The sequence below is a fragment of the Phodopus roborovskii genome, unplaced genomic scaffold, assembly GCF_943737965.1.
Source record: "Phodopus roborovskii unplaced genomic scaffold, PHOROB, whole genome shotgun sequence".
Classification (NCBI taxonomy): domain Eukaryota; kingdom Metazoa; phylum Chordata; class Mammalia; order Rodentia; family Cricetidae; genus Phodopus; species Phodopus roborovskii.
The window spans coordinates 19157-33151 of NW_026125307.1; the positions used below are offsets into that span (position 1 = coordinate 19157).

At 44.7% G+C, this 13995-nt stretch overlaps 1 pseudogene; it reads right to left on the bottom strand.

Moving 5' to 3' along the window:
- Positions 1-13995, bottom strand: part of LOC127213751 (EARP and GARP complex-interacting protein 1-like) — a 99495-nt pseudogene that overhangs the window by 16986 nt on the left and 68514 nt on the right.

Genomic DNA, 13995 nt, shown 5'->3' on the forward strand with positions numbered 1-13995 from the left:
GCCTTAAATTTGCAATTCTCCTGCCTCAGCATCCTGATTAGCTGGAATTATAGGCCTGTGCTGCTTAACATTTACTTTTTTTTTTTTTTTTTTTTAATGAAAACCTTTTGTGTGGGAAAGTACAGGGTAGTGAGATAGTAGAGTGGTAGGAGGGAAATAACAAAATCAACATTTGTTTCAAAGATGCCATAATGAAAGCTATAATTTGTATGCTAATTAAAAATGAGTTGGGTGGGTAGGGAGGTGGAGGAGGATCTGGGGAAAATGGGGAGGGGTGAATATGATCAAAACATGTATAAAATTCTCAATGAATAAATAAAAAGAGTAAAGAGAAAGCAAGAAGAAAAACAAAACAAAAACAAACAAAAAACCCCATGGCTTTTGTGCAAGCAAGACCATACGAAAGAAGAAAAAACAGGTGACATGGTAGGAGAAATATTTCAAAACTAAATCTAGTTCTGGAAAAAGAGACTTAAAAGTCAAAGGAAACATTCCAGTGAACACTGATTTAGAACTTTAGATGACACTGTGTCTATATGTGTAAGATCCACACTGAAGAACTCCTGTGTGGACACTAGCAGAAGCTTTGCCACCTTGACAGAGCCACTAATGTCCACAGAGGGAAGGCAGCAGGAGGTGGAGATGAGCAGATGGAAACTGGGAGGCCACCCATGCCTTCATCACTATCCACACACCCCATAGACCCTCCCACTCCAGGCCTCCCCAGGGTTCAGCAAATGATTACAAATGGCAAAGGATCTCCAATTTAATTGCCGAAGGTAATGATGCAGTGAGCATAAGATTAGATTCACCGCAGAAGGCAATATCCTCAAACAATAGAAAAGGAGAAACCAGTATGAGGAGGCTGCAATCGATGGGAAGGTTTCTGTATTAAATACCACGGCACTAGGTCACAAAGGGATATTGACAGAACTGCTGACAGCAGATAAAAAAGGGGGAGAGAAAACTAAATTGGTCTCTGCAGAAAATAAGTTACAGATTAATCACCCCACCATGAAATGCTTTAGTGATGACATGGGGTGTGAAGATGTGTTCACCATCTGACCACAGTGCAGGACAGCCAAGGGCAAAGAGGGCCTCCTGAACTACGGTGTGCCCCCAGGGCCTCTGCTGGGCATAGTTCCAGCTCAGGGATACCAAGAGTGCTTGAGAGGCTGTGCTAGCTCTTCCCCAGGGCCATCACAAGCCTGCCTGATGTACAGGGGAGGGGTATTTCCTTTCTGAAAGCTTTGACAGCTAAGACACAGCTGAGGGGAGGAACTGGAGGGCTGGCTAACTACTGCCCAGCCCTCCCCCATATCTCCTAAGGTGGAGGTCATGAGTGCATTCCCAGGTCTGGACCAGTCCACAGGCTAGCCCTGGCACTACATCTCCCTGCCTGGCCTTCTTAAAAAGCTCCCATGGATTTGAGATTATCACATAGAATGTGGTGATGTTTAAAAATTGTCTTTTCAAAATGACTTTTCCCCTTAATATTATCAATACTCTAAGAAAACAGGCCTCTCAAACTTTACTTGGTAGTATGGCCAGAGTTCTTAAGCTTTAAAAAGTCAGTTAATATTTTAAGAAGCCTAGCATCTCACCTCATATTAATAACGACGCATCATCATTCATGTTTTCTCTTTAACCTAGGGGTGTTATTAATATTGTAGAGCACCAAGAGGGAAAGGAGCTCAGTAAGCATTATGGGAACAAATAAACATAAATCATGGTCACCTGAGGACCCACCCATCCACGGATGCTGTGAAGGTGACAATGTGGCCCCTGGGGACATAACACTATAAGGTCTCAACGCAGGGCTCCTGAGTTTTCTTCTTTCTACAAGTCATATTTTAACAAGTATAATGAAATTATGAATGCCTGTAAACACACATTAAAAAATAAAGATCTAAGGAATCAAACATGAAAAATACACAGAATACTTACTCAAAATGAATATCCCAAAACAAACTGACTCCCAGGAAGTGCTATTATTCATTTAAAAAATCCATGTAAATACATGGGAAGCTAGTTTGCAACATGGAATCAAGCCTGCACAAATGTCCCTTCTCAAACGTGTTTCTAAAGAAGCCTTGTGAAAAGAGCACACTTGGACCTGAATTCAGCCATCCTCCTCAAGGCTCAGGACTAGCTAACAGTGCTTCCAACTTGTACCCACAAGGCCTAGCACTCAGTTCTCTGCGTTACACCTCAGTCCCTACATCATTCCTACAAAATAATTATTTCAAAATTTCAAATGTGTGGACCAGGAAGTGTATTCTGCATTCAATCCAAAAGTCCAAATCCAAAGACCACCCAGTGAAACCTTTGTCCTTCTTACTTACCACAGCCTGGCTTGAGCTCGCCTGGAGGTCCCACAGCAGGATGTGGCTGTCGGCCAGAGAAATGACCTTCTTCCCATCCCCCATCGGTTCCCACACGACACTAAAGAAAGACAAATGTCAAATATTAATGTGACCAATGAGGACCCCCCAAACCTGTAACCACAGGTTTTATACACATCCTTCACACTTAAGCAAGCTGTTTTGTGGCCTAAAGCCTCATCTAGTGTTTACTATTAACACTGGCATCTAATAACATATGTCAGAGACACTACCGCTGTCTCAGTGTTCCCAAAGTCGTATGTCAAACTGTGACCCCACGCCCCAGCATTGGGTGGGAGAAGATCATGACTGTCGGCTTTCAGGGATGGGGTATGAGTCCCTGTGCAGAAGAGAGCACAAAGTGTGCAGATATATATATATATATATATGCCATGTGAGCACAGCAAGAAGGCAACCATACAAGCCAGGAAAAGAAATCTCACCAAGAACTAAACCAGCCTATTCCAGGATGTTGGCCTTCCAAGTCATGAGTCATGATAGCGTCCCAAGCTGACTCGGGTGCTCATAATACACAGCTCTTTAGTATCTAAGGAATAAACAGTTGCCCACAAGGGCTGGAGAAGGCACCAGGAGAAGAGATTTCACATGTGAGGCCTTGTCTTTGGTAGAGCAAAGTCGACATCTTACAAGGGTAAGTAGGGTATATCGGAGAGCCGCACCCACATTCCAGGCACCTGTGACAGGAGCTGCTTCGCTGTCTGGGTCAGTCATAGCCATTTCCTGCTGTTGCAGCCCAGCTACCCCAACCATGGATCTGAAGGATTAATAAGAGGCAAATGTCTTAAGAGAGCTGGGGGTGGATATTACCAAGGTGCACAGGGAATGGGGGCTCCCTTTTCCCAACATCCTCTTCAGCATTTGTTACAGGCTGTTTCATTGATATTTGCCATTCTGACTGGAATAAGATAGAATCTCAAAGTTTTTTTCATTTACAGTTCCCTAAATTGCTAGGAACAATGAATGAAAGAAAAGAAACCTCCAATGGGTCACAGACTACAGGACATAGCTGTAGGAAAGGACTTTCTAAATAGGATTCCATTTGCCCAGGAACTGACGCCAATGATTGACAAGCAAGACTTCATAAAACTAAAAAGTTTCTTCTCAACAACCAATGGAGAAGATGTTAAAGGGGAAGCCCACAGAATGGGAAAGACTCCACTAGCTATGTATCTGACAGAGGATTAATATTCATAGTATATAAAGAACTCAAAAGACAAAGTTTCAAAACAAGATCAAAGAACAAAAGAAACAAAACATTAATGAGGGGATGGGCTGGGATCTAAACAGAGAGTTCTCAAAACAAGGGGGAAATGCAAAGAAATATGGGGGGGGAGAGGAAGGGAGGGAGGAAAGGAGGAATGAAGGAACGAAGGAAGGAAGCAAGCAAGGAAGGAAGGAACGAATGAACAAACGAAGGAAAGTTCATCATCCATTGCAACTATAGAACTGCAAATTAGAGCAACTTAAAGATTCCTTATTACCCAGGCAGAATTGAAAAATCATCATAACAACCAACAACAAATGCTGGAGAGGATGTGAACCCTCATTCACCGTAAGTGTGATTACAAACTGGCCCAGCCACTCTGAAAATGTGTGTGGAGAGTACTCAAAGGGCTAAAAATAAATCTACCGTGTTACCCAGCTGAACTACTCCTCAGCTTATGGCAAAAGGACTCTGCAACATACTCTGCAATAATTCCTCAGCCATGTTCATTGCCACAACTATTCACAACAGCCACAAAGTGGAAACAACCTAAATGTCTTTCAGCTGACAAATGGATAATGAGAATGTGGTGCTAAACAGATGGAATACTATTCAGCTGTAAAGAAAACTGGAACCATAAACTTTGCAAGTCAATGGGTGAAATAAGGGAAGATCATATTGAGTGAGACAGCCCATATTAATTAACAAAGGGAACTTTACTTCTGTGTCCTTGTCCAGGAATGAATTTGGCAAAGCCTATCTGACACTGGAACCAATGCCTCATAGAAATCAAGGTTGTGGTTTCTGAGGACCCAAACTCCTCCCCATGGGCTGTGGTCATCAATTCTATGGCAGTTGTGTTGGAGATACCCCCATGTTCTCTTGCCAACACTGTCTTAGCTCTCAGTGGTTCTTGGCCATTTTGTGCCCTCCCCCCTTTTTTGTTTGTTTGTTTGTGGAGTGGTTGTTGTATTTGTTGTTGTAGTTTTGGTTTCATTTGATTTTACGAGACAGAGTTTCTCTGTCTAACAGTCCTGGTTACCCTGGGATGCACTCTGTAGATTAGCCTCAAACTCACAGAGATCCACCCGCATCCACTTCCCAGGTGCTGGGATTAAAGGCATGCACCGCCATGTCTGGCTTGCTTCTTAATAAACTTACATCAGCTTACTCATGACCTCCTGGTTCCACCTATTGCTTCTGTCTTCTTTATTTCTCATCCCTGTCCTCCTGCTCAATACCTCACCATTCAGGACCCTTATTCCTGTCAGTTCAGGTCACTGAGGACTAGCTTTCATGGGGGGTAGAAGTTTCTATGCAAGTTTCCAAGGGAGGGAAGCAACCAATAGTCTACCCAGCTATGACACCTATGAACTAAGGAAACACCAGCATGGCACAGTAACCCCAAGGGTACAGTGGTGGCATGCATATTTTGGGGAATAACCCAACAGCTCTCTAGGTTGACTTAAGGCCCACTCAACAAGAGGGAAATCATGCCTGATACAGGAAACACAGCCATCTATCCAGTGCTAGGGAAGTCACATAGGAGAAGTTACAACAACCATTTCACTAAACCACAAACTATATTCTAAATATTTATCCTTACAGCCACAGGCTAAATTTATCAAAAGTCTCCTTGCAACAGATGAAGATCATTACGGAAAAAAATACAACTGATGGAAATACAGAGAATAAGTGACTACGAGGTGTCCAGTGCTGACAACTACAACACAATTCCTGAGGCTCAGGGATCACCGTGGGAAAGAGGTAGAAAGATTCTAAGAGCAAGAGGAACAGGAAGTTAGCTGTGAGATTTCGTCTGCTAGATATACCTCCAAAGCTACACCCATTAAGTCTCATCAGTGTGGGTGATCCCTGATGTTCATAGGCTGGCTTCTCTTCCATCTGAGTTGCTTCCTGTCCATGGAGACATACGCAGGAAGCTTCTTCCAGTTGTCATGCCTTTTCTGCCACAGAAGACTATATCCCCTCAGATATGAACCCAAATACACCCTTCCTCCCTTATGTTGCTTCTGCCAGATATGTGGTCACAGCAATGAGACAAGTCACCTATACACAAAGAACCAGCCAAAGTGCTCTCACACCATCCTAACCCAATGCTCAAAGGACCCTGTGAGCAAGACATCACTCCTGCTAATACAAGCCTGCAATGGCACCTTTCCCCTGACCAGAGTAATGATCATACACTGCTCCACCCTGCCTCCTCATGGGCATATCTGTCTGTCTCTGAGAAAAAGCTCACATTTCTCAGTATTTTGAACAGGGGAATGGATAAAATTATTTTCACGTGACTGTAGAAGTAACTTTTATATCCGAAAAGGAGAAATATATTCTAATTTGAAGAGAAGCCACACGTGCTAAGACTCATAGGAGGCAGCATTCACTTGTTTTAAAAATAACCCAGTTTTGAGTTTCTTACAGCTGAGCATTTACAAAGCTTCATATCCCAGACACAAAGTCTCTGTTGCTTGTGTTCTGAAGGTCACAATGAATATTGTGACCAAAGATAGCAGCTATGGAGCTTAGAGAAGCACACCCAGCATCTTACATTCCCTTCTGATCTGAGGTGGGAATACCATTGCTCTTCACTGGCCCAGAACTGAGACTGGAAAGGGCAAGTCAGCTACAGGGAACCACAATCTGCAGATACTGAGATTCCTGAGACGTGGCACCTCCTCTCATCACCTCCCCGACAGACAGCAAGCAGTAAGCTGCCCCCACTGGATGCATGGGATTATCTATCCCTTGCTTTTCTAAGTGGCAGGTGAACCACCCCTCACTGTTCACAGCTGAATGTCTGGATTCCTGGCCAAATGTCAATTCCCCCAACCTAGAAGAAAGAGCACTGCATGGGCAAGTATGTCCAGTGTACTTAAGATGCACAGAGGAGAATTGAGTAGAGAGCCCACATATGAGGTACAGCTCAGGGAGGAGAAGCCCATTTGCAGAGCTGTTCGCCAAGAGTACAGTCTCCCTCCTCAGGGGAAAAAAGCTGCTCCCCAAGGGTACAGGTGCCTCTTCAGGAAGAGAACTGCTGGGGAAGTAATTCTGTGACTGCTGAAAGCAGGTGAGTAAAGTCTTGCAGGCCCTTGATGGACACAGATGCTTAGGCCCCTTTGTCCTTTATGTCCAAATGTGTCCACTCCCATTCTCAGTACCCATTCCTAGGGTACCAGATGCAGTGCTCTGGCATACTGCCTTTCTGTCAGCAGTGTTATCTATGATGTTGGTGCTCCTTGTGGGAACACAAATTGGGAGCTCTTAAACTCCACAGGCAAAACTAAGCTTGTTAAATTTTATCTTTTTGGGACCTTGTCAGATTTTATGGAAATAATGCACGACCAATTTTAGCATAGCACAACTCTCAACAGGAAGCCTGCTACAACAATATTGCAGTGAGACTCGACACTTAAGGAGTACCTGACACATGCCAGGCACTGTATGTCACCATTGCCTTATGCAAGACATGGTGCCACATACCAGACACTGTATGTCACCACCTGCTCATGCCAAGCACTGCATGTCATCACCTGCCACATGCTGGGTCCTGCATGTGATCTCTTTCCTAATTGGAGACACCACTTCACACTTAATACAGACACTCACCACAACACACTTATATACTCTCCACTACATAATGCATACACTCCTCACTATAAACTTAATGCAGATACTTGCCACTACACGCTTCACGAAGATACTCATCTCATCACTAAGAAATTCCTTCTTAGAGGTACTTTTGCTGCACCCCGTGAGCTTGCTGTGTGTGATACCACTGTCATTTGTCTAGGACATTTATTTCCCTTAAAAACTGACTTCCAACTGCATCTCTCTCTCTCTCTCTCTCTCTCTCTCTCTCTCTCTCTCTCTCTCTCTCTCTTTCTCCCTCCCTCTCTCACTCTCCCCCCATCTTGCTGCTTTTGGGGACTTAGCACACAGACTTGCTGTGTGTGTTTGTGGCACTGGCTTCCCTGCTCTTCACCAAGGTTTGCTAATGGCAGCTCAGCTGACCATCATCTTTACTGTTCCCATGTGCCCTCTGCCAGCACTGTCTTCTCTCCTTTTCAGTGAGCTTGGAAAATATAACCACCCACATCTAACAAATCTTGTTAAGAAAAATAATAACCAGCCCCTCAGTGGGTACTAAAGGACCCTCCTCTGGGCATTAAGTTCAGGGATGGCACCTGCTTTTGTGACACCTCATTGAACCTCGATGTTAATTTATTCTGCTCACACAAAGTCAAATGCCCAAATTAAAAGATGTGAATTTAGGAAGGCTGGCAACCCTCACCTTTTCACCACCTGAGATGACACACTGCTTGGGACATGTGCTCTCTAGGCTGTCTCTAACATGCAGGATGCCAATAACACAATCACAGAGGTTCCCTGGAGGACTGTCCCCAGCCATTGGTATCACCATGCAACCTCTGTTCCTTATTAAAATGTCAACATCCTGGTCAATATCCTAGGTCAAATGCATATACTTCTATTCGAAGGCCTCACAGGAGTCAGTATACAGACTTCTGTAATTTTTAACATTTTAAAATTTTCATTGTAAGTGTATGGGTGTTTTGCCTGCATGTATGTCTGTATACCACATGAGTATCTGGTAACCAGAGAGGTCAGAAATGGACTTCAGATCCCCCTGGAACTGAAGTTACAAGTGGTTGTGAGCTGCCATGTGGGTACTGGGAATCCAGTGCAGGTCCTCTGCAAGAACAGTAAATACTCTTAACCACTGACCCATCTCTCCAGCCCCAGGAGAGATGCCTTTAAAATCTGGTTACTGCTACATGATGGTTCTGAGCTCTTTCCAAATTTTCACATAACTGATTCATACAATAAAGCAGAAGTATCTGGGAGATAAACTTTTTGGCACATGTCAAGAACAGTTCTTGGGACTGCAATTTCTGGTTTGAAAGATGTGCTTACAGCCTCTTCCCCACAGAGGTGCACTCCCATTTTTGGTCATAAATGTGATCCTGGCCATTCTGTTAAGAACTCCCAGTTCCCCAAAAAGTGTATCTGTTGCTTTGGTGACGAGGTAGTTTGTACCCCCTATAAAGTGTGAGTGGCTGCTTCCAGGTCTCTTGTGAACTTGTTCTTTAGGGTACTTTGTCTAAAGGAAGCTGTTGCAGAGCCCTTGCTGACTTGAGAGGACTCATTTCATCACTGTTTCACTGGGGCAAATTCTCAGCAAGAAGCCTGGACAGGTGAACAATTACCGGGCCAGAGGATCACTAGTCTTCCTTTTAGCATGCAATCAAATCTGTTCAACTGGAAAATAAAAACTATAGCACTACTCACAACATTAAGTACGATCCAGAATCTGTTTAGCAAAAATGTGAAAATCTCCAAGTCAGGAGTTGCTGCATCAAGCAGCTTCAGTGGGTGTCATCAAGTCTCCTCCACACGGGCTGGATGGTAAACAGTGTGGACTAGATGAGTAGTGTGGCTTCTGGACCAGCAGAGTTCTCCCTAATGCATAAAAGCAGTTGTAGGAGACACAAGACCAAACCTTGGCAGGCATGACATAATAAAACTTCATTTACAGGAAGACCCCAGTGAGTAGGAGGCAAATGCTGGCTGCATTATTGCCAGAGCAAAAAGATCAGCAGGGACACAGAGCTCTTAATTTGTCCGTGTGGCCATCATGCTCAGTCTTATCTAACATACCCAAAAGTCACCCATTCGATGTCCATTCATGCTACTACTCTGTTCCAAACATGTGGGTCCCTCCTCATTGACATCCTTTTTGCTAACTTTAGGAACAGGCATGGAACCCTCAGAATGGTAGCAACGCTCCCTTGTCCACTCAGGACAACCACCTGGGAGGAAAGAGCATGCCATGGTCTTAGCTGTCAAGCCACACTGCCAGACTCCTCTGAATAGACCACAGAAGACTTGCCCAGGAGTTCAAAGGAAATCAAATGGCCCAGGCTTTGGCCAGAATAGAACAGAGGGCTGCTGGCACCCTAAGAGAAGGAGAGAGAGAATGCCTACCCTATTCATTCTGTGTCCCCACTCTCTGTCCCCAGTGTCCCTGTAGAAGCACAGTGCTCCAAGCCTATATGACAAGCATCTGCATTCACATCTTGACATCTCCTGAACACCACTACAGCTTCTTATCACACCCTGACCTTGGCTCACAGTGCCCTCACTTCCAACAAAAGGCTACCTTTCCTTGGTGTGGGACTCAGCAAAGAGAAGACAGACATGTCTCTAGCCAAAAGCCATGCCTTGAAGAAGAGAGAGTGTAAGTCATGGGATTTAGCAGGCCACAGGTAGAAAATACTTGTGAAGCAAATGCTTTCTTTTCCCAAAAAACTGAGTGAGGAATTTCAATGAAGTCATTTTGTTGTTGTTGTTGTTGTTGTTTGTTTCTTTGTTTTATGAAACTGAAAGTCACAAATGATTTCCATTAGTAACAGTGGCTAAGGTACAAGCCTGCAAGAAAAAAATCCCTGAGACAGTAAATTGAGACTAGAAAAAGAAGCCAGCATGGTGTTGAACACCCTTAACACCAGCACCCAGGAGGCAAAGGCAGGAAGAGCGTTATGTGAGTCTGAGGCCAGCCTTGGCTACACAGTAGGCTCCAGGTCAGCCTGGCCTGCACAGTAGTGAGTTCTTAGTCAGCCTATGCTTCATAGTTAGTTCCAGGTCAGCCAGAGCTACCCTGTGAGACACTGTCTTTAAAATATATACATATTTTACCTGCTGAATGATCATATACCTACTACTGATGCCAGAAGTCTTTAATTGCAGCTACTTGGGAAGCTGGGGGAGGGGGGCGCATGAGTTCAAGGCAGCTTGAGCAAACCTGGGGTGTAGCTCAGTGGTATGGCACTTGCTCTACATGTGTTCGCTTCCCCATACAGAGTCTGGGGATTAAACATGGGCTTACTCATGGTATCAGTTCAGGGCTTCAACTTTGGCTCTTTCTTACTGTGCAGATGGTAGCAGCAGCAACTCTCAGTCACTAGAGGCATGCTTCAAACACACACACACACACACACACACACACACACACACATACACACACCAACAACCAAAGCTCACTGTGACTTTCCCATACCTCAAAGGTTGCTGCAGTAGGTTGATGCTTTCAGGTTCTCACTCACCTTACAAATGTCTGACTTTTCTGTTCAGAGCCCAGTGCCAGAAAAACCCTTGGGGTCCTTCAACTAAAGCTCTCAGGTAGGACTCAAAATGGTCATGTCAACTCCAAGACATGGCAAAGTTATAAGTAAAGATTTGACATGTTTCCTAATGACTGCCCAATTTTAAGGTGTGGAGTATAGCAACATAAGGAAAGTGACCAACCAAAAAGTAACACAAAGTCTTCCTTTAGGCAACCACTCTTTGCCCACCAGAACTCCTACTAAATGTTGACCAGCACTGGGATTTGGTCTTGATGTAACAGGCTTGGGATAAAGAACACCATTCCTAAACACTGCCCACAACTGCCTCCTATTTCCTGTCTGAAAGTTGGAATCTCAACATCACCTGCTTACCCTAGGTCAAGGCTCAGCAGAGGAAGGTGTGCTTTGCAATCAGGGCCAAGTGACAGCCATGTCCTGTAGACACTGTGAATGTTCCCGCCATTGCTACACAGAGCGTTAGCTGAGGAGGAATCATCACACCCATAGAGACCACCATCTCAGGGACTGGGGTCCTGAAGTAACTAGAGAGGAGAATGAGAGAGAGAGAGAGAGTGTGTGTGTGTGTGTGTGTGTGTGTGTGTGTGTGTGCGCGCGTGCGCACACGCACACACACCTACCTACCTATATATGCATCCTGACAGCAGAGTGATCAACACTCCCTCCTGACACCTCAGCCACAAACTGCTTTTGTCATATGCCTTCCCTGACATGATGGACTACTCTCAAACTTCGAGCCAAAACAAACCCTTCCTTCTTTTCCTAGGTATTCTGTTGTCAGGTATTTTTGTCAATAATACAACCCCATTTATATAAATATGCCATAGAGACTGGTTTTAGGAGGAAGGTAACCAGCAGAGGCCAGACACTTAGCTATTGATCTGTAAAGTGTAGACACTAAGCCGTGTTTTGCTCCCCTATGCACCTGGAGTACTGGAACACAGAGTTACCTTCACAGTACTTGGCTTAATTATTCTGGTAGTCACCCACCCTAAGCCATGCAGGTGCCCACCCATGGTCCCAGGTGCTCCAGGGCCATACTGACTTGCCACTAATAGCTCGCTAGTCAGGCTTTTTAAATGAGTCAGAGGAAGCAACCAACCATCCTAGCAAGACTGAGAAAGCTCCTGGACACTTCCTTGTAGGACAAGTCCAAAGTGGGCTTAAGGACTGGAGAGGAGAAGAAACAACATGGAAACCACAAGCCACCACACACAAGATCCACCTCATCCCAAGTCAGGGACACAGAGCAGCTTCCCGCCGCTACCATCACAGTCCCAGCCCCTAAAAGCCAAGGCATTTTGGAGTCAGGCTTCTTGGAATCCCTGACAGTAGACTCCCAGAAAACCATGTCATCATTGTAAGAGACCTCAACATTTGAAGAAATTCTGGCAGCTCACCAATTAGAATCTATAAGCAAAGCAAACACAACACCTATAGGGGACACACAGACGGCAAACAAAGGGAAGCTGCCATCAGACAAGACATGTCCAAATACAAAGAGAAGCCCCAAGTCTCTTCCTCCAGAAAACTGTGTCCTGCAGTTTGTGTGCAGAAGGCAGACAACCCACAGAAAACATACTCTGCCCTGCAGGCTTTCCTTCTGCTGCGGGCACTTCATGGGACTTTGCAGGGAGGAGCCCTTCATGCTCCCCAGTAGCTGCACGAACCCTGAGTGGGCCCTTCAGGACACACCTGTCTGTTGATAAGCCCCACCTTCCTTGTCCTAACTCTTACTTTGCAGTTTGTCTTTTACCCTATAGCATGTGCTCATGAGACATGGGTAAAAAGGATTTCAGTTTCCTGCAGGCATCGTGGAACTGCAACACTGGGCAGGGCTGGCAGACCTTCTCCAGAGCTTCACTGCCAGAGACCTTTACACATGGCCATGGCCTCTGGTGCTGTTTTATAGGGAGCCTTCCTCTGGTCATCACTGTTTATGATAGCTGTAGTACACAACAGGCAATAAAAAGGGAAATTCTGTCTTCTTGTGTTCATGAAACATTACTATAAATGGGAAACGGCCTATGGTTCCTGCCATCCCTTCCACTCCAAACTAAGTTTTATTTATTTTTTGTTCATAAAAATCACCCACTTTTTATCACATTCTACCAAGGAATGAGGACATAAACAATATTAAAAAGTCAAGAACACAGTACCACACAGCCAGATGGAGTGTGTTCTGCCCCTATATAACAATGGTACAAAAAACACAAGCAAAGGCTGACTGTGAATAAATCCAAAGAAGTCACAGATGAGGCACTTGGAGGAAGCCAATGAGGGTCACAGGAACAGGATGACAGCTCTAAATCAGCAGGTTTCATGTCCAAACAAAAGCACACTTTCCTTTAAGCATGTGAGCCCAAAACTAATGATTCTCTATTACACCTGGGGAAGGGACAGCTCCATGGCCATCAGGAAACTCTCAAAGCAACCCCAGCACAACTTAAATCTGCAATTGGCATCCATGCTCCTCCTAACTTCCCTTGATCATCAAGGAAGAGAAGTGGAAGCACAGGACAGCTAGCAAGAGGGCAGAACAGCCACACAGGTCCCATTGCATGAGAAGCAGTAACCACAGCTGCCAGGTTTTCCAAGTGTTACTTACTGAGTAGGGAAAGGCAAGAAATGCGTCTATGCAAGTCAACTCTTTTAAAAAATAATATTGCATAATAAATTCAGTAATAAACTCTTTCCTACGATCCCAAAACAATGCTCCCATGACACACAGATCTGGTTAATAAACTTCACACAAGTGCTATAAGGCTTGAAAAAGCAGCTTTGGGAGCCACCATCAGAAAGTCAACAAGCCCTTCTGATCTACCTGCTGAGGTGTAGGACCTTCATGCTGTGACATAAGGAATACTTCCAGTGACAGAGTCATGTTGATATGTTGCCTGGGAACTTTCTGACAGGCAAACATGTAACTTTTGACACCAGGTGACTTGGTTATTAAAAGTTTGTTTATTCTTACATCTCACTGGGACAAACTTATGGCTCCATCAACCAGAAAAATTCCACTTTTAAGCAGACAGAAAGCCAAGGGCAAACACAGCCTGAAGGTGAGGGGAAGGGGGTTTTGAAAGGTGCTTTCTTCTTCTCTGAAGTATAACATCCAGTTAACAGCTCGGGCACAGCTCCACAGTGTGTATGCCTAGCTCAAGAGAGAGATGCCTTTTACCAGTCAAAGAGGGCCAGAGACTGA